The sequence below is a fragment of the Polypterus senegalus genome, chromosome 2 (assembly GCF_016835505.1).
Source record: "Polypterus senegalus isolate Bchr_013 chromosome 2, ASM1683550v1, whole genome shotgun sequence".
In the NCBI taxonomy this organism is placed as follows: domain Eukaryota; kingdom Metazoa; phylum Chordata; class Cladistia; order Polypteriformes; family Polypteridae; genus Polypterus; species Polypterus senegalus.
Genome location: NC_053155.1, coordinates 180,800,057 through 180,823,663, shown reverse-complemented (window position 1 = coordinate 180,823,663; position 23,607 = coordinate 180,800,057).

Here is a 23,607-nt window from a genome sequence, read left to right as displayed (position 1 = left end):
AAAAAGTCCATTGCCAGGACCAGTCATGTTCACATCAGTACTCATAGTTGCACAAGGGCCAGTGTTAAGCTGTTTAGAGATGTGGAAAAATTTTATCTAACAATGGAATATATCATTTAAATTCTACTAAACTTGCTTGGTCGTTTATTGTGTACAGTAAATTTGAAAAGTTCTCACTATGCCTGTATTGGGTCTTCCTCCAACACCCCAAACACTTCTGTGTTAAGTTATTTGGTAACTCTAAATAGGCTCTGTGTATGTTTCTCTTCTGTAGAATTTTCTTGAGTTAATAAATCACATTGCAATAATAAAACACAATAATTGCAATGTACTGTATTATTTAATTCAAACTCAGCCTCACCCAGTTTGCAGAGTTTTTTGCCCAAAATGAGGCAGTTCCTCACGTACACCAAGCCATCAAAACAGTTAAGCAAAGGTCTAGCAGACTTATCTGAGAACTGAATTCTTGGAAATACAAGCTTGGGCTGTTCCTTAATAAGGAGGGCTCTGTGGCTAAAGATCTGCACTGGTATATAGAAGGCTGTTTGTTTAAATCACATTACTATCAGAAGGAATCCTACTCTGTTGGACCCTTGAACAAGACCCTTAACCTGAAAATTACTCCAGGGTGCTGTACAATTTACCCTAGGCGATTAACAAAAGTATATTAAAAAAGATAAGGCAATACACGTGCAATGTAGTGTAGGAGAAATGTTATTATATCTGGTGTTTCTCCAAATAACATTCTAAATGTAACATGATATGATGAGTAAGCAGTTATTTCTCCCCAACATGGTTAGTGTGTGGCTATTCCAAAAACTCATATGACATCCTGTGGCATGTGTCAGTTTGGATTTTGTGTGGAATGCATTACAATTTAGGTGTGTGTAATGTACAATCAATAAAATAAGTATATACATTGCCCATGTCTGGATGACTGTGTTCGGCACTTAGGTGGAGCTCCATCCAAGGTTGGTTCCTACCTTGCAGATAATCCATAAAAGGACAGATTTCAGCCCTTTCCTCTCCCTGAACTACAGTAAACAGGATTAAAAATGTTATATTATGCTTTTTTATTAGTACACTTTAGTACACTTTACATTTAATTACTAGTTCATTATTGGAAGCTACTGTCACTTTAAAGAACAGTGTACATGAACTTCAATATAGAGAAGTGAATGCTAATTAAACAAAAAATAATAAGATTTGTATAAAGAAAACAATGGTTGAAATGTTTAACTTCATAATCCAAAACAAAGAAATACCAATATGCAGCTGAGCTCCTTTCTTAGCCTTTATACTATTGCACCGGTCATACAGTCAAAGAGAAAAAAGTCATAAATGTTTTTAGTGTGTAAATGTCAATGGGAATTGAGTGTCACCATAATCATTGTACAGTATTTTGCTTTTCAGGCTTATCACCATTTCCATTCCAGTCACATTAAATAAGGTCAAATGGGCTCAGTTTGTTTGTCCATGTGGAGCTGCAAAGGACTGGTGTCCCATCCGGGACTGATTTGTGCCTTTTGCTCAATGCTACTAGGATCGGCTAAGTGTTACCATTATAAAACACATTTAAGAATGTTATTGTATATTTCTTAAAATACTGTTGAACTTGAGATTCTTGTTGTTTATAATCTCATGTTTTCTTATGGCGCAGTGGTTAGCACTGCTGCCTCGCAGTTAGGAGACCCTGGTTTGCTTCCCGGGTCCTCCCTACATGGACTTTGCATGTTCTCCTCGTGTCTTTATGGGTTTCCTCCGGATGCTCCCGTTTCCTCCCATAGGCCAAAGACATGCAGATTAGGTGCATTGGCGATTCTAAATTGTCCCTGGTGTGTGCTTGTTGTATGTTGGTGTGTGCACACCCTATGGTGGGCTGGCGCCCTGGCCAGGGCTTATTTCCTGCCTTGCGCCCTGTGTTCCAGCAGACCCCTGTGACCCTGTAGTTAGGATATAACGGATTGGATAATGGATAATGGATGGATGGATGTTTTCTTATATTGACTCCTCAAAATGTTTCTTTACCGGACATTTGTCATGATCTTGTATTTCTCTTTGTCATTATTTTGATTTTTATTATTACTATCTGTGATAGTCCAGGTTAGCTCCAGCAGCCTGACACAACTTGCACCTGAAACTGTCAATAACGTGACAGGGATGAGTCATGGAAAGAAGACACATACAGTCAAGAGTAAGGTGCAAGGTGCTTTTATTCTCAAACACTAAATAGTGAACCGAACAAAAGTGCAGATCTTCATAATTCAACAAATCATACATGATAAATGTTGTCTTCAGTGGAGGTTACAAATTCACAAGTAATTCTCTAATTAGGTTGAAAGCCAAGGTTAAAACACAGCCGGGATGTTCTCGTTCTCTTTCAAATCCAACACTAAGTTTCAGTACATCCATCTAAACCACGTCTCTGTTGCTCACCTAACTAGGTTTGATCAGCCAGAAGAGACATCTACCAACAAGTGCAATCCACCTTCACACTGCCGTACACCTCAGCCACCTCATTCGCTCCAAGTCTGGCACATCTCTTCGCCACTGTCCTTCTGTGTCAGTGAGGACCCCATGAGCTCTGCTCCTTTCTCCCACCATCATCCCTTGCTTTCTGCTGGAGCCCACTTGGAGCGGTTGGTCGCTCCTGCTCCTGGAGTGCTTGGCAGTAGTGACACTATCTTGAGAGTGCCATCCTCTCTCTCTTCCTGAAGCCACACACAACCACTTGATTCCACATTTTCGCACCCACTCAATCCTGACTCTTTCCTGCTCACAGTCCTTTCATTTAACCTCCATTTCGCTTTCTTGTTCCTTTTTCCTTAGGCTTTCCTTAATACTTCTGTGGGTGAGTGTCCTAATTTTTGACCCACGGAGAGTCAATGTGGAAATTGGAACCAAATGTCCCCTCACATGCAACTGTAAATTTTAAGGAAAAGATATTGTTATTAATGGTATTGTTATTGCTGTGTCAGTTGAAATCTTGCAAATATAGATGGTAAGATGTATACACTGCAGCCCTGAGTTCAAATAATGAGGTCAGTCTGCATTTCACACTAATTAGATATGGGCACATTTTCAAAGCCCCTATGGTCCACACTGTATGTTTTTATCGTTGGACCAATTTTCAGCTATGTATCTCAGAATATATAATGCTCTAGTCCAGCCCTTTTTCACATGAAGATACTAAATGATTATTTTAACTACCCAGTTACAAACTAAAACTAAATGTTTGCTTTACAGCTTCTTTATTTTCAGCATAATCAAACATATGACTGTGCATTAGTTGTGTTAGATATCCTTGTGATAAAAAAAATTCTGTTTTAGTATCCTCTTCACTGAAGAATTGAGAATACCAGTAAGCAAAAATGTGATGTGAGCTTTCCTTACCTGAAGTTGTGATTTTAGCAGTAAATTATTATAAGCATTTTATCAGCATTTTATTCTATGCAATAAAATAGAAGAACCATATCTTACTGAGGGTGGCATGGTGGTGCAGTGGGTGGCGCTGCTGCCTCGCAGTTAGGAGACCTGGGTTCGCTTCGTGGGTCCTCCAGGTGTGGCGTTTGCATGTTCTCCCCGGGTTTCCTCCCACAGTCTAAAGACATGCAGGTCAGTTGCATTGGCGATTCTAAATTGTCCCTAGTGTGTGCTTGGTGTGTGTGTGTGTGGGCCCTGTGGTGGGCTGACGCCCTGCCTTGGGTTTGTTTCCTGCCTTGCGCCCTGTGTTGGCTGGAATTGGCTCCAGCAGACCCCTGTGACCCTATCTTACTGCAAAATTATTTCTCTATACTAAGTGTGCTGAAGTTGGGGTACAAATGTGTGCACAAAACATAAAATCTGTACAGCAAAAATCTATCTAAAGAATTCTGCTCAAGCTCACACACAAAGAGATGTCACTAAAACACTTAAATGTTTTAAAAACTCTGACTCAAACATTTGACCCAACCACAGTACTTTCCTTGTATAAATATTTCTGTTATATATACTGTAGTTCTCTCTGTAAAGCAAAATATACTTGAGCCATTTTGCTCAAAATAAATAGGATTCTAGCATTTAACAGCACTATTAATTGTGTCCAGTTTTATTTAGTACTAGCTGTCCCCCGTGGCTCCTCCCACATAGTCGTGAAACAGGACAAATTTTAAAAATCTTTAAAAAAATGTACTGTAGTTCTTACCAAGGTAGGTATGCTCGAACGTCAAACATTGGCACTGTATCAGATCGTGTTCAGCTCTGACGGGAGAGCATCCCCCAAGTGGAGAGACAAGCACGTGGCCGTGATATCTCTGCCAATCAGCAGCTACCCTCTAAAACACACGTAGCTCTGATCTCTCTCTCAAAAATGTCAAACATTACTCCTTAACAATCTGTAGATGATAACGTCTGTTGAAGAAACAGGTATCGCTAGCTAAGCAGAGATAAGGTATGCTCCAGCTCCTGGCAAGAGGTAGAAAGACTTGAACAGAGGCTGGCGCATGAGTGAGGAGGGCTCTGCCCCCATCCCCTCAGCCTGCAGCCACTCTCTCGGTACCGCAAGTGAACTATGATACTTTGCTCAATGAGAGAAGTCACAAATTCAACTTGAATATTCAAGCAAATTATAGAAAAAAACCTGATCTAAATCTGTTAAGTGAAAAGCAGACAGACATACAAACAGACAGACAGAAGTTGGATTTTATTTTTTGTGGACTATGGCCGGCATCTTTTTCCAGCCAATACCCCAAGCCACCAGGTGGAGCCCTCCCTGCAACATGGAGATGCCCCAAATTCCAGCAGGGCATCATGGACCTTAGAGTTTTTCTTCACAGCCCTGCTGGATACCGTGGGAGCCACCAGGGAGGCTGAAGGGCTTGTATGTTCAGTATAGCCCAGAAGTACTTCACAATCACAAGGACGGAAGAAATAAAGTACTTCCGGGCTGAAGAAAAAGAGAAGTTTTCACCTGACCCGGAAGTGCTGGGGAATCACATGGACTGGGGGATCAGAAGCACTTCTGGGTCAAGGACTATAAAGGACTGTGGCAAACCCCAGGGTGGGAGCTGAGTTGGGAGGAAGGGTGACAGCGCGTCTTGGAGTGGAGGATTTGATTATTATTATTGAGAATTGTATTGTTTATGAGTATAGTGGAGTGGACGGTGCTTTGTGCACATTATTATTATAAAAATACATTTATTTGGACTTTTACCTTGTGTCTGGTCCGAGTGTTCAAGGGGACGACAGTGCCCCCTATCTGTCACTATATATATATATATATATTGTCACACACATATGATTAGGAGGCAGCTAAAGGGCTTGAGTAACTGTAATACTAATATTTTGGACTTTTTCTTGTAAGCAACTCAACTTTTCAGACCTTTTGCAGCCACAAACCTTTGTGACTGTCTGGAGTCAATTTGTTACAAGATATAGGGTGATCCAGATCTAATTATGCAGATCCAGACTGTCTGGATGACTTTTATTTAAACTGGACGCTTCCAGTTTGGCGCGAAGATGATACTTCATGTCGTCAGTTCGCACACTTCTCGATGGTCTGGGATTTTTGGGTGATTTTTCTATGTAATAAACTTAATAAGTTATAGCATAATGAAAATTGCATAATTAGATATGTACCACCCTATATATATATAGATGAGTGATTAGCTTTTGAGGTCCCAGCAAACAGATAACACTCCAAAAAAGTGGTGATGCTGTGCTCATGGATTCCTGAACTATGTGAATCAAAAAACTAAATTTTGATTCTGTCATGACATAAAAACAGGAATAAAGAGGGCATCGGGTGAGCTGTTTGTTTTATCTTTTAAATTAAAATGAAGTTTTTTATCTAGTTAGATTCTTGTTTATCATAACCCCGAATAGTGAATACTATCAACATGTCACGTGTTGTTTGGACATAGTCGCATAGTCTGCATTCTGTAAATATGACAATCAAGTGCTCCTACATCCACTATATATCATATTCTAGCTTTTTCTGGGTCCTGCGCTGCTTCTAAAACTTGAAGTGGAATCCCTTCGAATGGTTGTGATCTCACACTTTATTTTAAGCTCAAAAGAGGAATGGGAAGAGCTGGGTTGTGTTCCAGTGATCAGGAACCAAGTGTACTCCAGCATTAAGCAAAGCCTGGCAGATTAGCTTCTAAACAAGAAAGTATTCCCTCAGGCAATCAGGACTCAGTACCACTCAGTCACGTCATCTTTGATATCACTGTTAGCGGTCTCTGAGAAATGGTCTTAAAACAAAGAAAAAATAATAAAATGTTAGAATTACTTAAAATTTATGTCAATGGCTTCACGTAAATAAATACCTCAAACAATTCAACTGTACTTTGCTTAACACAATACAGTTTACACTTCCTTTAACCTCAGTGTAACTCACTGTATGTAAATTATGAATAATGAATATTTTAGTTTAAACAAACTTAAAAAAATGTGTGTTTTACATTAAATCACCTCATAGTGTCTAAGTAAGTAGTAATAGTGTATAGGTTCTCTTGCAGATTCTACAGCTTCCACACTTTTAACATCGATGTTAAAACTGTGATTGACTTACTACAGACAGCATCTTCTCTGGGTAGTGGAATATCACTAAGTGTTCAGGTCATGTTTGTGCAATTTTATTTACTGATTAAACAAAGATTACCTAATTTTAATTAGTAACATTTCTTTTTTCATGAATTTTATTTGTTTCAAATTAAAATACAATTCCAGCAGTATATGCTGATTAAAGGGCAGCACGGTGGCGCAGTGGCGCAGTGGTAGCGCTGCTGCCTTGCAGTTAGGAGACCCAGGTTCGCTTCCCGGGTCCTCCCTGCGTGGAGTTTGCATGTTCTCCCCGTGTCTGTGTGGGTTTCCTCCGGGTACTCCGGTTTCCTCCCACAGTCCAAAGACATGCAGGTTAGGTGGATTGGCGACTCTAAATTGGCCCTAGTATGTGCTGTGTGTGTCCTGCGGTGGGTTGGCACCCTGCCCAGGATTAGTTCCTGCCCTGTGTTGGCTGGGATTGGCTCCAGCAGACCCCCGTGACCCTGTGTTCGGATTCAGCGGGTTGGATAATGGATGGATGGATATGCTGATTAACATCTTGCAGTTTAAAACTGCACATTTTGTTCAGAAGTCACTTTCAAATCTTCATTCTCAATTCTGAGATTGCATCTTTCTACAAAAAACTTCAGGAATGAGATTTTAACCTAAAACTACTGTATTCACCAGTAGACAGTCCCCCCCTGGGGGTTTTGGGGGACATAATACAGCTTATCATAAAATATTTTTAAACATCCCTGCCCAACTGTATAGTTAATACTCCAGGGGATGCCTAAACAGAAAATAATGGGGTCACTGCAACTCATAGATGCCTATTTAAGTCAGATAGCGGGGAACACCATCTTTTCTTTGGCCTAAGATGGACTAAAATGGACACTGTGTTTGTTCTCCTCCTCTTGGCCTAAGTACTGGAAGAGTTCACCTTTTTCTGATGTGATCTCCAATCTTGTTTTTTGAGTTTTTCTTGCCTTTACTAAAATCTAAAATACTTATATCTTCTCACACATTTATATTGCAATCATAAGTAGACATGTCCTAGGGGAATTTAACCTCTTTAGTCTTGAGCAGACAAGTTAACTTACTTCATTAATTACTAATTACATCTACAAGATCTATCCCATCATAGTTCTTTCAGTGAAATGTTTAATCATGAGCTCAAAGACACTGGTGGAAATTAAGGTAAACTCCATTTAAGACTGAAGCTAGGAAGCACAAAGAGCTGAGTAAATCTAGAACAAACTACTGAATTCTGTCATTAGAACGGAACAACAGACAACTTTTGAAATGTGTCTGAAAGAAACATTGGGCAAAATTAGCTACTGTAATAACTAGTGTCACAAAAATGGACAGGAGACATAAAAAGGTTTGGGGCAGCCACCCATATATTATGCCCTGGCTGCAAAAAGGTTGGGATTGTGTAGAATTGTATCTGGTTCAAAGTCCAAAACAGAACTGATGAAATGTGGCAAAGATGGCAGCTTTAAAGGTCTGGACAGAAAGTGACATCATCATGGGCACCAGAACTGGAAGTGACGTCATTGTGGGTTGTGAAAACCGGAACTGGCATACTCACAGGTGCTGGAACCAGAAGTGACATCATTTGGGGAGGAAGTGACGTCATCACAGGTGCCAGAACCCTGTTGAATTTCCCGTGAATGTTGTGCAAAGGGTTGCGAGAAAAAGTCAGTGCATCTCGCCACCCCCTGGACTGGTAGGGAATTGTCACATTTTGAGCCCTTTAGCTGCCTCCCATGTGCACATGTGTGACACTAGCCATATTATCATGATGGACTGAATGGTATCCTCTCATTTGTCTAACGTAAATTTCTTACAATTCGTCAAAAAGTAATTCTCACTGGTAACCCCTCCCCATCACCATTCATTTTTCCTCTTTGAATCCCACTTTCCTAGACAGAAGCAAAAACAATCACTGGACTAAGATTATAAGGTAATACTGATGTGGGAGAGACCTTTGGATACAGGATGTTATCTTCAAATACAGAAAATACACAAATTACTGAGAAAACATTAGCAAAAGAGACCTGATGATGAGTTTTCAATATTTAAAGATAGACATGTCAGAAATGATGGAAGGGCATTCTGGGGACAGACAGATGTCTTCAGCCTGCCTATTCACTGCTTCAATTTACATCTTTCTCCCTTGAAAGTAGATGCAAGTTTCAAATAAGGCCGATGGGAGCCACACTTGTCCAGATTTATTACATATTGCTTTAGTACATAATAAAGCCTGTGCAATCTAAATCATTATTAAAATATAAAAGCAGCTCAAGTCTTGTTTTTATTAGACTGCTCCCTGCGTCAGTTTATCACAGTGTAGTCTGTGAATAATAGACATTGCTTCATTTTTTTCTGCTCTCTCTCTCTCACTATAGCATCCCAGTTGGTCATCTTTACAGCAATTATAGTGGGCTTCTGAGTTGCTCCCTGTCCACTACTTCCGCAAGATTCCTTACTCCTGTTGTCTTATTATTATTTTTAACTTTATTGCAACCCTTTTATTGCCTTCTCCAATATAGGAAACACATACAGCAAAAGCAATTATGAATCCTTATTTGATGAAGCTGCACAAACAAGCAAGTCTCGGAACAAAAATGTTTTGTTTCATCTTAACAGTGCTAGAGACTCTGGAATACTGTAAATGAGGGAGTTTACAGTGCAATGGACTGCTGTCCCACCAGGGATGGTCCTTGCTTTATACTGAGTACTGCTAGGATAGTTCATAAACTAGACAAGGTAGGTTAACAATGGCTGACTGGATATTTTATTTTCGGAGGTCCCCCATGTCCATTTGAAATTTACAAGCAAGCCATGCAGATTAAGCACTGACAACTTACTTGCTACAGTAGTGGTAATGACTAATGTACAAATCTGTGTGTGATTGTGATGTCCGAGTCTATGTGGCTGTACATAAGGTGTTTGGGATGGAATTTCTGTGAAAATGTGAGTCTGTGTCAGCATAGAGATAAGGGTATGTAAATTGCCTTCAATATGTTACAGTTATGCAAGAGCGTAAGTGTTGTGACATGGGTAATGTCAATAGTTTTTTTATGTCATTTTGTTCATTGTTTTGCATGAGTTTACACTCATTTTGGGTGTTTTCTGACCCAGAGAATTCTTCTTCGGCATTTATTTTGCCATTCTCCTAACATTTAAGAAGCTGTGCATTTTTCAGACCATTTTGGCCACTATGTTGACTTCCTAAAATTGCTGCTTTTTTACTAACCCATCACTAGGTCCACATCACACATTATCAGGGGCGTTGCCTCAGAAGTTGTGACCCGCACTGCCTCATCCAATATGCACATTCTACATCCTTACCAAAACGTGGCTAAAAAACTTTCCCTTTTTGGTACTGACCTTTGTTCTACTAACTGTTGACTTCAGTTTTATCTCACTGTCTGGTTTCATTGCTTGACCCTTTCGTACTTAATTGTGCATCCCCTGGTTGGTCATAAATAACCTGTGTCAGTGCATTGACAGAACAGTGTGTATATGGAAGAGAATGTTGGTATGGGTTGGCTTTTGGCTTTGACAATATTTTTGCATGTATTGTACTTTGGAAGGTGCATAGTGAACTCAAATAAAAAAGAAGCAGTTGGTGAATGTACGTGTTGTCTGATAACAACGCTCCTACCTAAAACAATATGGAGACCGGCCGGGATGCCTCTCTCTCGTATGGACCGGGGGAGCAAGCCTGGTTAGGACAGTACCTCTCTCGGAATGCAAGATCGCAGCCCCCCCAGGTTGCAGCGGTGCCTAGGGCCCCTGCTGGGCTTCATGGGAGTTGGAGTTTGGTGCAGCCATGTTGTAGCTGCTGCTGAGCCCTACAGAATAGCTCTTTCGTCACACCCAGAAGTGCTGCTGATAATAGGACATCAAGCACCTGGAGCATTTATGGGTGCGTTATAAAAGGAGCCAGAGTCGGGAGGAGGAGGACAAAGCTTGCTGGAGGGAGAGTGGAGGAGCAAAAAAGATAAAAGAGAAGGAAAAGTATTGTGTTGTGCTGGGGACTTTGTGTTATATTTGTGGGAAGGCATTAAAATTTAAAACCATACTCTAGTTCTAAAATCACTACGTAAAAAGTTTGTAACTGAAGATTTTAAACCAGAGAATCAAAAAAGCATGGCATTGCATTAAACAAACAAACAAAAAAAAACTTATTTACTGCAAATAAATGTTATTACCAAAATGAATGTTGAATTTGAATTCTACATGTTTCAAAACTACTAATCATAATGAACCTGTTCAAAAAAACATGTGTAACCATCCATCCATTCATTATCCAACCCGCTATAGAAACAATAAATCTTTATGATTATAGTGACTATACTATTAAAGGTTCTATGTAAAATGAAGACATATGTCTTCATAAAATAGCTTAAGATTCTCTCAGTTTGGATTCTATCGTGGTGACATTGAGTTTATAGCCAGAAACACCCTAGGATAGTGTCCCGGCACATCACAAGGACCACTCAGTTGCATACCCATATACTGATCTAGATAACGTGCCAAACACATTTTTGGAAATATGAGAGGAAAACTGGCGTACCAAGAGAAATCCTGCATAGAAACATGAAGAACAAGCAATTTTTATATGTGAAATGAATGGATGGTGTCTTTGGACCCAGAACAGTGGAGAGAGAAGCAATACTAATCACTGCCCTGTTGTCACTGTTGTCTCAAGGAGTCAGCAGTAGATTTAAACTCTTTAAAGAACAAAATGTATATGGAGTTGATGGTGGTCTTAATGTAGAAGAATTTATGATAATAGTATGCAAATGACAAAAGCAGGTGTGGGTAAAGCCAGTCCTGGAGGGCCGCAGTGACTGCAGGTTTTTATTCCAAACCTGCTGCTTAACTAAAAACTAATCCTTGTTGATAATTAAATTTCATAACTTGTTAGTGCTTTAACTCTGCCATTTCAAGTAATTCTCATTTACTCGATTTTTTTTTCCTTTCTAAGGATATCATCTAAATGATTTGAAGTCTAAAACAGATGAGTAATTCTCAGTCCTTCACTTTTTTTCTCTTCACTTTCCTTCCAAGGAATAATTGATTTAATTAAACCCAATAGTGCATGATGAATACACACAGGTGGAAATGGAAACAAGCTAAATGGAGGAATGCTGGTTTCTTTTGTCTTTTGCATCTTATTGCTAAAAAGGAGCCATTAAAAAATGAGAATACAGCTGTTTAAGACTAAAATAAGCAATAAGAGTTCAAAATCTAACGAGTGAGGCAAATAAAATGAAGCAGAAGTGCTGCTTTAGCAATAAGTGTTTCTTATTAAGCAAATGGGTTGGAACAAAAACCTTCAGCCACTGCGGCCCTCCAGGAATGACTTTCACCACTCCTGCACTAAAGGCTGAGTGAACTACAGTCCACAGGTTAGGTGGTTTTCACTTTTGGTTCAAGGCTGATTTCTTTTCACATTTTTTGGATCAGTTTTTGTTAGGTATTGCACTGAGCCCTGTACTAGCTTCTCAATTTGTGTGCTGTATGACTCTAATGCTGTCCTCTTGACAATGCTTATTTTGTCACAGTGACATGATGGGAAAAAATACAGTTGTTTTCTCTTAGATTATAAAAAATGTTTCAGAAAGAAAACAAATTAATTTTCCTGTCATCATTTATTATTAATACATTGCTAGAGCATGTGCTAGTGGAGATGACATCTGCGTGGATTGTAAATGTTCATATGATTTTCCTCTTTTTTTTCTTCCATCACTTCAAAGTTTGTCTGGTACATACAGTATAATCCCTATAAATGTAGAAATAGTTTATTATTACATAAGCTCAGTGGACACTTTATTCCGCATACTCAGTACTATGTGGAATCCACCTTTTCCGCCATAACATCATGATTCCTTTTAGGCACAGAGTTACCAAAATGCTAGAAACATTTCTTAGCAATTACAGTCCATATGTTTTTTTGGCCATACATTTCTGCTCCACATCAACCTAAGGGTACTCTATTTAACAGATCTGAGAATAGAAGGCACTACCATATTCATGAAACCACATTGATATTAAGGCTATGTTAATATAACCAGGCAGAAGTGGCTCTAATTCATTTTTTTTGCTTTAATGTGACACAAATCTGATGTTTTCAGGGCTGTGAGGACACAGAAGTGCAAATAAGATTTGAGTAACTATCATATGTGGTATTTAATAGCATAAGTATCTGATTCATGGCCATGCAACATGAATGACAACATTTAGATCATAACTAATGTGGTTTTAAAGCCTATATGCATGAGCTCTGGCGTCATCAGCTATAACTGGCAATGCAGCAAAACAATAATGGAGGAAAGCCAACATCGCTAGCTCCATTCTTGTAAATAGGATGCATACACTAGCTACTAGCGTGTTCATTTTGTCAGTTTTAATTCCATGAGTCATCTCACAAATATGGCTTATTTTGTTTTTGGTGACACAGGTGACTTGTGCATATGCACGCTGCCACTTCGAATTACAGATTTGTTCATATTACAGTTAGTAACAGGTCACTTGAACTTATGAATGTGAGCCATCAATACAGGGAAATTCAATCTGAATAAATAATCAGAATTGAGCACTGAGGCTTATAATATGAAATATCCAAAGTGTGCTTTGAGATCAGATGAATTATCTTGTTGTAAATTGTACAATGTGGTCCTAAAAGTCCTAAAGTACTAATCAAGGACTTTGTTAAATGGTGCGACTCAAATGACTTACAACTGAACACCAGCAAAACCAAGGAGCAGGTGGTGAATTTTAGGAGGCCCAGGCCCCTCATGGACCCCGTGATCATCAGAGGTGACTGTGTGCAGATGGTGCAGACCTATAAATACCTGGGATTGCAGCTGCATGAAAAATTGGACTGGACTGCCAATACTGATGCTCTGTGTAAGAAGACTATACTTCCTTAGAAGGCTGGCGTCCTTCAATATCTGCAATAAGAAGCCTCAGATGTTCTTTCAGATGGTTGTTGTGAGCTCCCGCTTCTACGTGGTGGTGTGCTGGGGAGGCAGCATAAAGAAGAGGGACGCCTCACACCTGGACAAACTGGTGAGGAAGGCAGGCTCTATTGTAGACATGGAGCTGGACAGTTTGACATCTGTGGCAGAGTGAGGGGCACTGAGCAGGCTCCTGTCAATAATGGAAAATCCACTGAACAGGATCATCTCCAGACAGAGGAGCAGCTTCAGCGACAGACTGCTGTCACTGTCCTGCTCCACTGACAGATTGAGGAGATCGTTCCTCTCTCACACTATGCGACTCTTCAGTTCCAACCCGGGGGGTAAATGTTAATATTATACAAAATTATTGTCTGTCTGTTATACTTTCATTGTTATGCTGCTGGAGTATGTGAATTTGCCCTTGGGATTAATAAAGTATCTATCTATCTATCTATCTATCTATCTATCTATCTATCTATCTATCTATCTATCTATCTATCTATCTATCTATGTAAAGTAAAGCACAAAGTCAGCAACAATTCATAGGCACACTGTCACATTCAAATGGCAGTCAACTGACATCAAGAGGTGTCATTTGTGCAAGTAGAACATTTCCCCCACCATTACACTACCACAACAAGCCAGGTTCAAGGCAGTGTGTAGACATTGGTTTAGGTTTATGCTAAATGTTGAATCATACGTCTATATGTCCCAGTAGGATATGAAATTTGTCAAATCAGACACTTTTTATTTCTTTAATCACCCCAGTTTTGATGGTCATGTGCCCATTGTAGCCTGATCTTCCTCTTCTTTAGTGAAAGGACAGGAACCAGGTGTTGCTGGCTTAAGGTTTAACTTGCATGTTCAGAGATTCCCATCTGCACAGTACTTTTGTAAATTGCTGTTATTTGACAATTTGAATGAGTCTGACCATTCTCCTTATGACTTTATTATGATGAGAAAGATGTTTTTTTACCAGATGTTTCATGATCATCATATTGTTCACTTTAAATTCTAGATAATTTTTCTTCCTCTTCATTATTTCCCACTTCTTTGTTGATGTACTTGATCAACCTTCTGCTCATTGCTTGGTCCTGCATCTCCTCCTCAGTTGAACCCTTTTCCTTCAAATCTTCTTTTGCTCTTTACATCCACCTCTATTTTGGCCTCTCTCACTTTATCCTCCCCTTCACTTCCATTTCCATTACTGTTTTTCCCACATATTCATTACTTCTCTCCATCACCTGTCCATACCTCTTCAACCTACTTTCTTAGATATCTCTCTTTTGTTGTACCTCTGATTGTTGTCTCAACATTCTTATTTCTGCCACATCTAACCTTTCTCCTGCACTCCCTTTACTGCCCATGTCTTAGCTCCTTAACATTGCTCATCTTACAATTCTCAAAAAAAACTTACCTTTACCTTCTTCTTAATTCTTCAATCACACAATACTTCTGATACCTTCTTCTAATTATTCCAACCGCACTGAACTCTATGGATTTTCTTAGAATGTAATTTTCCATTTTGGACTACCACTGATCCAAGAGATTTAACTGTATCCAGTCTTTTCAATAGATTTGCATGCAGGCTAACTTCTGAATCTTGATCATCATTAAACCTCATGTATTTTGTTTTCTTCCAAAGCCCTTCTCCATTATTTCAATTTCCTCTCCATTTCCTATTTTCTAATGCTACACAACATAGTTTTGTAAGCAAAAAAAAAACATGTATGGGGGGTTAGTCCCATGACTCAAACTATTCACTACCAGGCCAAAGAGGTAAGGTCTTAAGAAGATCCCTGGTGCATACCTACACTAACTACTCTTGTTTGTTACCTAAACACTACTTTTAAATTCTAGATACTGTAAAATCTGAAAATCCCAGGAAGGATGCAGTTTCTGAGATGATGGAGCCACAATCCCATCACTGTTAAAGTCACTTTAATCACACAACTTAACCATTGTAATGTTTGATTAAACAACAACTAAACCTTTTGACCACACATCTATACACGTTAAGTACTGTATGAAGTGGCCACCAATTTGCATATTTCATACTAATGGTCCTTAATTTATTTTTGAATCAATTAAATGCTTTCTGTTAGATATTGTAAATCAACAGTTATATAGTTCTAGAGCTTAAATTTAATTTCTAATCCTAAAAGGGGCGCTGCAAGGTGGCGCAATGGTAGCACTGCTGCCTCACAGTTAGGAGACCCGGGTTTGCATGTTCTCCCGTGTCTGCGTGGGTTTCCTCCAGGTGCTCTGGTTTACTCCCACGGTCCAAAGACATGCAGGTTAGGTTCATTGGCGATTCTAAATTGTCCCTAGTGTGTGCTTGGTGTGTGTGTGTGTGTCTGCCCTGCGGTGGGCTGGGCGCCCTGCCCAGGGTTTGTTTCCTGCCTTGTGCCATGTGTTGGCTGGGATTGACTCCAGCAGACCCCTGTGACCCTGTAGTTAGGATATAGCGGGTTGGATAATAATTGGATGGATGGATCCTAAAAGGGTGCCCAAAAAAAATAATTCAAATGCTACTTGTTTTGTTCCCTCAGAGATTTATTATATCACTACATGACATTGTTGGCTTAACAAAAAAATATATATACAGTAAATGCAGAGATTTTACACCTTTTATGCAAAGATAAATTTGAACAGGCTGATTTTAAGGAACAGAGTAATATGTTTTTATTACACAAGGAATATAGAGAAAGCATACAGTATTTGCATATGTGTAAGAACACAATGCACAAAACAACACAAAATAAATAACCTGGGTTGACTTGTCACACTGTTTTTCCTTCTTAAAGAGGGTAAGCTTCTGAGTTCTATTATCCCTTAATTCTTTTTCCAAAAACAAAACACTTTTAAGAATGTTATTATTGTTCATTGAATAGAAATATTTGTAAACGTTTTGCATTTATTTTATTGTTAAATTCTGCAATGCTTGAATTATACCGCAGTGAAAATCAGAGCTCTTTCTTTTTTTATTTATGGAACACACCATAACAGCAAAGCACAACCCAATCAAGTAAAATTAAAATAGCAAGTGCAATAGTATGTTCCAAAAACACATCATAAAATTTAGTAATTAACCCCAACTTTTTGAATATAGTTATATAATTATAGTGTTTCATTAAAAAATATACACAATCTGACAGAAAATAACATATAGGGGTTTAGCACTGGTCCAACATGTTTATTTTAGAATTACATTAGTGAGAGAAATTTCAATTTTTTTCAGTTAATGTAGAATATTGCTTTCCCACTGAGATTTAGAAGATGGATTGGGATTCTTCCAGTTAAGCAAAACAAAACTTTGTGCAAACAATGTGGCAAAGAATATTCCAACAGATTTTTCATTGGATACTTTTATCCCTCCCATTATTACTCCAGATACTGCTGTTATAGCATTAGGGGTGATTTTAGATCCAAAATAATTTAGGTGTAGTGTACTTCAAAACATTTGACCTAGCAATGCAGGGGCTTGATAACATCACTGACAGGTTGGATGTTGCCCTGTGTATATCTTATATAATTTAAATGAAATATAGGGTGGCGCAGTGGTAGTGCTGCTGCCTCGCAGTTAGGAGACCTGGGTTCACTTCCTGGGTCCTCCCTGCGTGGACTTTGCATGTTCTCCCCGTGTCTGTGTGGGTTTCCTCTGGGCGCTCCAGTTTCCTCCCACATTCCAAAGACACGCCGGTTAGGTGGATTGGCGATTCTAAATTGGCCCTAGTGTGTGCTTGGTGTTTGTGTGTGTCCTGCGGTGGGTTGGCACCCTGCCCAGGATTGGTTCCTGCCTTGTGCCCTGTGTTGGCTGGGATTGGCTCCAGCAGACCCCCGTGACCCTGTGTTTGGATTCAGCAGGTTAGAAAATGGATGGATGGATAAATGAAATATATGAGAACAATGAGGAAAATGTAGTTGAGTAATGGCAAGCCTGGAAATACAGAACTAAAATGTATTTTAAAAACAGCTAACTTCTGTTCTTGTTCTGAAATGTTAATTGAGAACTCCCATCCATTCTTTCTCTAAGATCATGAAGGGGCAACTTCATTAAGATTTTTTTTATAAAGCCAGTAGACATTATCTAATTCTTCATCCAGTATCACCTCAGGTTAATTTTAGCAAAGTTTTGATTTTTTTTACTGTATAAAAAGAAAATAGTGTGGAAGATTAAATTTAGAATATAATAGTTTCAAAACATGGAAATGTGCTATCAATTTTTAGATATATAAATATCACAATCCCCTTTGATTTCCAGAGGCTGAAAACTGCATATGTTGCATAATGTTGAAATAAGTGATTATCATGTATGGGGGAAAATGAAAAGAGCTTGTTTGCCCAAAAATGTGTCCTGCATTGCTTTCATATCTTTAGTAATTGATGAAACAATAGTTTGGTGGAAAAGTGACAGTTATTAGTGTTGGCTGGCATGCAAAATAAAGCATAAATTGAAAATATACTGAAGATGTTTTATAGAGTGATTTGGAAATTGGCTGAAGTCAAACAAATTACCAGGACTAGATAATATTTACCCTTGAGTTATTAAGGTGGTTAGTGATAACATATATAAACCCTAGACACATATTTGTTAAGATGTCACTTCACAATGGGGAAATTGTGAAGAACTGGAATCTGGCAAACATCCCATTATATAAAAAAGGGTGATTGAGTAGATTCAAGTAACTATAGGCCAGTAAGCTTAATATGAATCAATGGCAAATTAATTGGAAGAAAGTATAAAAGAAAAGATTGAGCAACACGTGGTAAGAACAGGAGTTTTACTAAACACTCAGCATGGTTTCAGAAGAGCTTGTGTTTTGCTAACGTGTTGGGATTCTACGAGTAAGTGACAAAAAGATACAATCGGAGAGGTGCATATGATATTTATTTTGACTTTCAGAAAGCTTTTGCTGCGGTGGGCTGGCGCCCTGCCCAGGGTTTGTTTCCTGCCTTGCGCCCTGTGTTGGCTGGGTTTGGCTCCAGCAGAAACCTGTGACCCTGTAGTTAGGATATAGCGGGTTGGATAATGGATGAATGGATGGAGAAAGCTTTTGATAAGGTGCCACATGAGAAGTTGGGCATCAAACTGAAAGAAGTGGGAGTTCAGGGTGAAGTCTGAGTATGGATGCAGAATTGGCTCGGACAAAGGAAACAGTGGGCAATGGTGAGAGGAACCTTTTCAGAATTATTGATGTTAAGAGTGGTGTCCTTCAGGAGTCAGTGCTAGGGCTATTGCTATTTTTAATATATGTAAGTCATTTCGATAGGAACATAAATAACAAGCTGGTTAAGTTTTCAGATGATACCAAGCTAGGTGGATTGGCAGATAATGTAGAATCCATTGAATGATTATAGAGGAACTTTGACAGCATACAGGCTTGGGCAGTGGAAATTTACTAAAATAAATATAAAGTATAACAGGTAGAAACTAAACATGTTAGATTTGAAAACACAATAGAAGGTCTGGAAATTTAAAGTACACCATATGAAACGAATTTAGGAGTTGTAGTGGACCTGTCACTATCAACTGTAAGACATTGTTTGTTGTTGAGCCTTTAAGATGGCTCACACAATGTTAGGTTATATAGCATGATGTGTAGAATACAAATCAAAGGAGGTTATGATGAAGCTTTATAACATACTGCTTAGACCTCACCTTGGGTACTGTGTACAGTTTTGGTCTCCAGCCTACAAAAAAAGACTAGAAAGAGGCTATTGAAGAGTGCCTAGGCTGATTCCAGGGTTGCAGGGCATGACTTAAGATTAAAAGAGCTGAGCTTTTTCACTTTACACAAAAAGAGATTAGGAGATGACATGACTGAAGTGTTTGAAATTATGAATGGATTGAGACTGTTACTTTAAAATGAGTTCAACAATTATGCTGGGACACCATTGGAAACTTGTTACGGGTAAATTTTGCACAAACATTAGGAAATTTTGCTTTACACAAAGAATCATAGACACTTGAAATGAATTACCAAGTAGTGTGACAGACAGTAGTGTTTTAGGGACCTTCAAAACTAGGCTAGGTATATGAATAGGATTGGCAGTCTTTGTTGGCCTGAATGGTCTGTTCTCGTTATTACTATTTCTAAAAAAATGTTAACTTGAAAATGGAGTTTGAAGTTGTACATACTGCAGTTTTCATACCCATTTTTCATTATTTGTTCTTATGTCATTTTTGACAATTTATTGCGTTTGTTTACATTTTGCCTAGCAGTAATTACTTGGGATGATGTTAACAGAGCTTGCATTTTTGTGCTGTTGCTAAGATGCATGCATCGTTGACACATAATGACAGCCGCGTAAATGTGAAGAGGGCACTTGTAGACTGTCTGAAGTTTGTTTCTCAGAAGGGAAAGCTTACAAAGTTTTTTAAATACTTACAGTATATGACTGTTGTAGATAATCGATTTTGGATCAGAGATTGGCCTGAGATTTGTTTAGCATCTTTGTGCAATGTTACTGGTTATTTCACTGTCTGGTTACCTGATTGTTTAAGCCTGTTTTGTAATGATTTACCATTTATCTCTGCTACCTATGAGGAGTCTGAAATTGGTCTGTCCACATGAGCAAATAAGACTGCAACACGTTCTTACTAGGATAGACAATCCACTTTTAAGATATAGTAATTGATGACATGTAGTGCAGTTATCTTTATAAAATGTTTGACATCTATTTAATAAATGTCACTCCAACTTACCACAGATATCAACTTTAAAGGTAAGGAATAATTCAAGAAAAGTGAATAATCGTGCTGTGGCTGAGAGGTACATTAAAGTTTTGTGTTGGTCTGTTTTCATGTGTTATTCATTTTTTTGCCAGTTCCTTTTGTTATCGTCTTTCATTCTATCACAATTACAGCAAGGTCTAGAACATATTGTTATTTAAATCTTGATGTTTCATTTTGTTCTGATATGCTTTTAAAGTTTCTTTCTTGTTTTTTTTTCATTGTTTCATCACAGACACCTCCATTTCTTGATGAAGGGCACACCGTGTTACCAGGCAACATAGTGCTAGCGAGTGCAGTGAGTGTTGGAGTCTCAGCACTGCTATAAATGAAGGCTGCACACACAATGAAGTTTTCAAACTTTGAATATAAAGAGGAGAGCTGTGTAAGAAACTTACTACTCAAGGAATAATCTCATAGGAAAAAATAAATCAGAGTTTTGGCTTTGTTTCTGAGTTTCATCATAGAGTTTGGTTTTGTTTTATTAAAGGTAAAATAACTTCTTTGCCTCTGACACTGCAAGTAACGGATTTGAACCTTACCTGAGATGCGCGTCCAACTATTGTTTCAGAATTTTTCTTTGTCTCCTACTCTTCTCCCACTCAGATATCTTCAGAGTTTTTTTCTTTGTGTTCTGTACCACTGTTTTGTTCCTCTTTGCTCATAATGACTGTGAAGCAAGTTAGGTTACCAATTGGATGCCCCTACTGTCATGGGAAAGCTCCAAGCCCACAAAGAAAGGAAAATGTTTCATTACTTCACTTGAAAATGCGAATACAGCTTAAAACCCAGAATAAACTAGAAACTGTCTGCACTAAATTCCAAACTCAAACCAAATAAAGTGGTCATAGTTCACCTTAGCAGATGCTACACTGACATTCTGTCAGATCTATGAAATTCTGCTGCTACCTGACAAAGGTGTCAATGGCCTAGAATTCTGGTCTCATATCTCCAGGGCACAGGCTTGCATATGTTTCTTAAATTTGCATGGGCCCATTCTCTGACTAATCTAATTTTCCTCTTGGATTCTAAGAATATGCCTGTAAGGTTAACTTAAAGGAATCCCACACCTCAAAATGATAATTTCTTAAACTGTTGCACAACTCATGCTGTTTGTAGTTATGGTTAGGAACAATTGTTAATGAAATGTTTTTATGGGCAATGGAGATACCATTACAGTTAGGGACAACAGCAAATAATACTGAAACCCTCATGAAAAAATATTTCAAATTACTTGTGTCACATCATCCATATGCCAGGTATCCAGTTGTATGCTCACAACATCCCAAACACATATATTATTCCTAAATTATTGTTAAATAAGCCATTTCCAGAAATTCCTCTCATAAACAAAAGTGAAGCAAACTGAAAAAATGCCTTCTATATGTGCCAGCATATTTGTGCATATCAAAGACACTCCAGAAAGCAGAAGATTAATTTACTTCTGCAGGTTAACAAACAACAAATGAAACCCTAGAAGTACTGAATTTGGGGTTTAACAACTAAAGAATGGGGAAAGAGATGGGTTTCAAAAGCTCAATTCTGTTTTAACATACTAATGTTGTAAACAAGTGAAAGTGGTTTATGTATGCCCCTTGTCACCACTGCTATTTGCAATCGCCATTGAACCACTGGTGGTTCACTGTCGGAATTCTTATCAGATAAAGGGGATTTTCAGAGAAGGACTGGAACAGAAAATTTCTCTATATGCAGATGATATGGTACTGTATATATCAGACCCACAAAATTCTGTGCCTGCAGTCTTAACAGCACTTAAAGAATTTCAAAAGATCTCAGGTCTCAGAATTAATCTGAATAAAAGTGTACTCTTTCCAGTGAATTCTCAAGCATATTATATTAGATTAGACACCCACCTTTTACCATTGCAGATCAGTTTAAATACCTAGGGGTTAACATCTCAAGTAAACACAAAGCTCTTTATCAAAAAAATTTCACTGTCTGTATGGAAAAAATTAAGAAAGACTTGCATAGATGGCCAACCCTTCATCTCACTCTAGCTGGAAGAATTAACACTGTTAAGATGAATATTCTTCCTAAGCTCCTTTTTTATTTCAAAACATTCCAATATACAGTACATCAATAAATCATTTTTAAGCAATTAGATTCAACAATAACCTCATTTATTTGGAACTCATAACATCCACGTATCCAAAGAGCGACCCTACAAAGACCTAAGGTGGAAGATGGCATGGCTCTACCCAAATTTCAGTGTTATTACTGGGCAGCAAACATACAAGCTATAAAAACCTGGACACAAACAGTTGAACATACGCAGGCTTGGTCCGCAATAAAAGTAAAATCCTGCAGTACTTTTTTATATTCCCTGGTTTGTGCCCCAATAAATGCAAGTTATCGGCAATATACTAATAACCCAATTGTCCTTCACTCACTCAGAATATGGAACCAATGTAGAAAGCACTTTAAGATGGAGAAGCTTTTATCTGTTGCACCTCTGCAAGAGAACCACCTCTTTCAACCCTCACAGACATATGCAGTTTTTAATATCTGGAAAAGATTTGGAATTAACTTGCTTAGAGATCTTTATATTGACAACATCTTTGCATCCTAAGAACAATTACATTCCAAATTTAACTTTCCAGCTACACATTTCTTTCACTGTCTTCAAATTAGGAACTTTGTAAAACAGAACCTGCCCAATTTTCCTCATATTACACCCTCATCCATGCTGGAAAAAATATTGCTCAATTTCAAGCACTTAGACACCATCTCTGCAATATATAAAATTATGTTACAGTCCCTCCCTTTCAAAGATCCAAGAGAAAAATGGGAAAAAGATCTCTTAATCAATATATCAGAAAAGGAGTGGGAAGTAGCAATGCAGAAACTTCACTCGAGCTCCATATGTGCAAAGCATACAATTATTTAAGCATATCTGTCTCGCCTAAAACTGTCCAAAATGTTTCCAGGGCAAGATCCAACCTGCGAACGCTGCAATCAAGTCCCAGCCTCACTGGGTCGCATGTTCTGGGCCTGCACCAAATTAACATCATTTTGGATCAAAATTTTTAAGTGCCTTTCAGACAGCCTTGGTCTCACAATCCCTGCTAACCCATTAACAGCTGTGTTTGGTGTTCTTCCAGATGGGTTTAAAGTGGAGAAAGACAAACAAACTGTGATTGCATTCACTACACTTCTGGCACGCAGACTTATTTTGCTAAACTGGAAGAATCCTAACTCTACTCTTTTAAGTCAGTGGGAAACCGATGTTTTATACTATTTGAAATTGGAAAAAATCAAATATTCAGTTAGAGGATCTGTACAGAATTTTTTCAAAGCCTGGCAGGATCTAATCATTAATATTTTAGAATAAGCTCTTAAAGCACA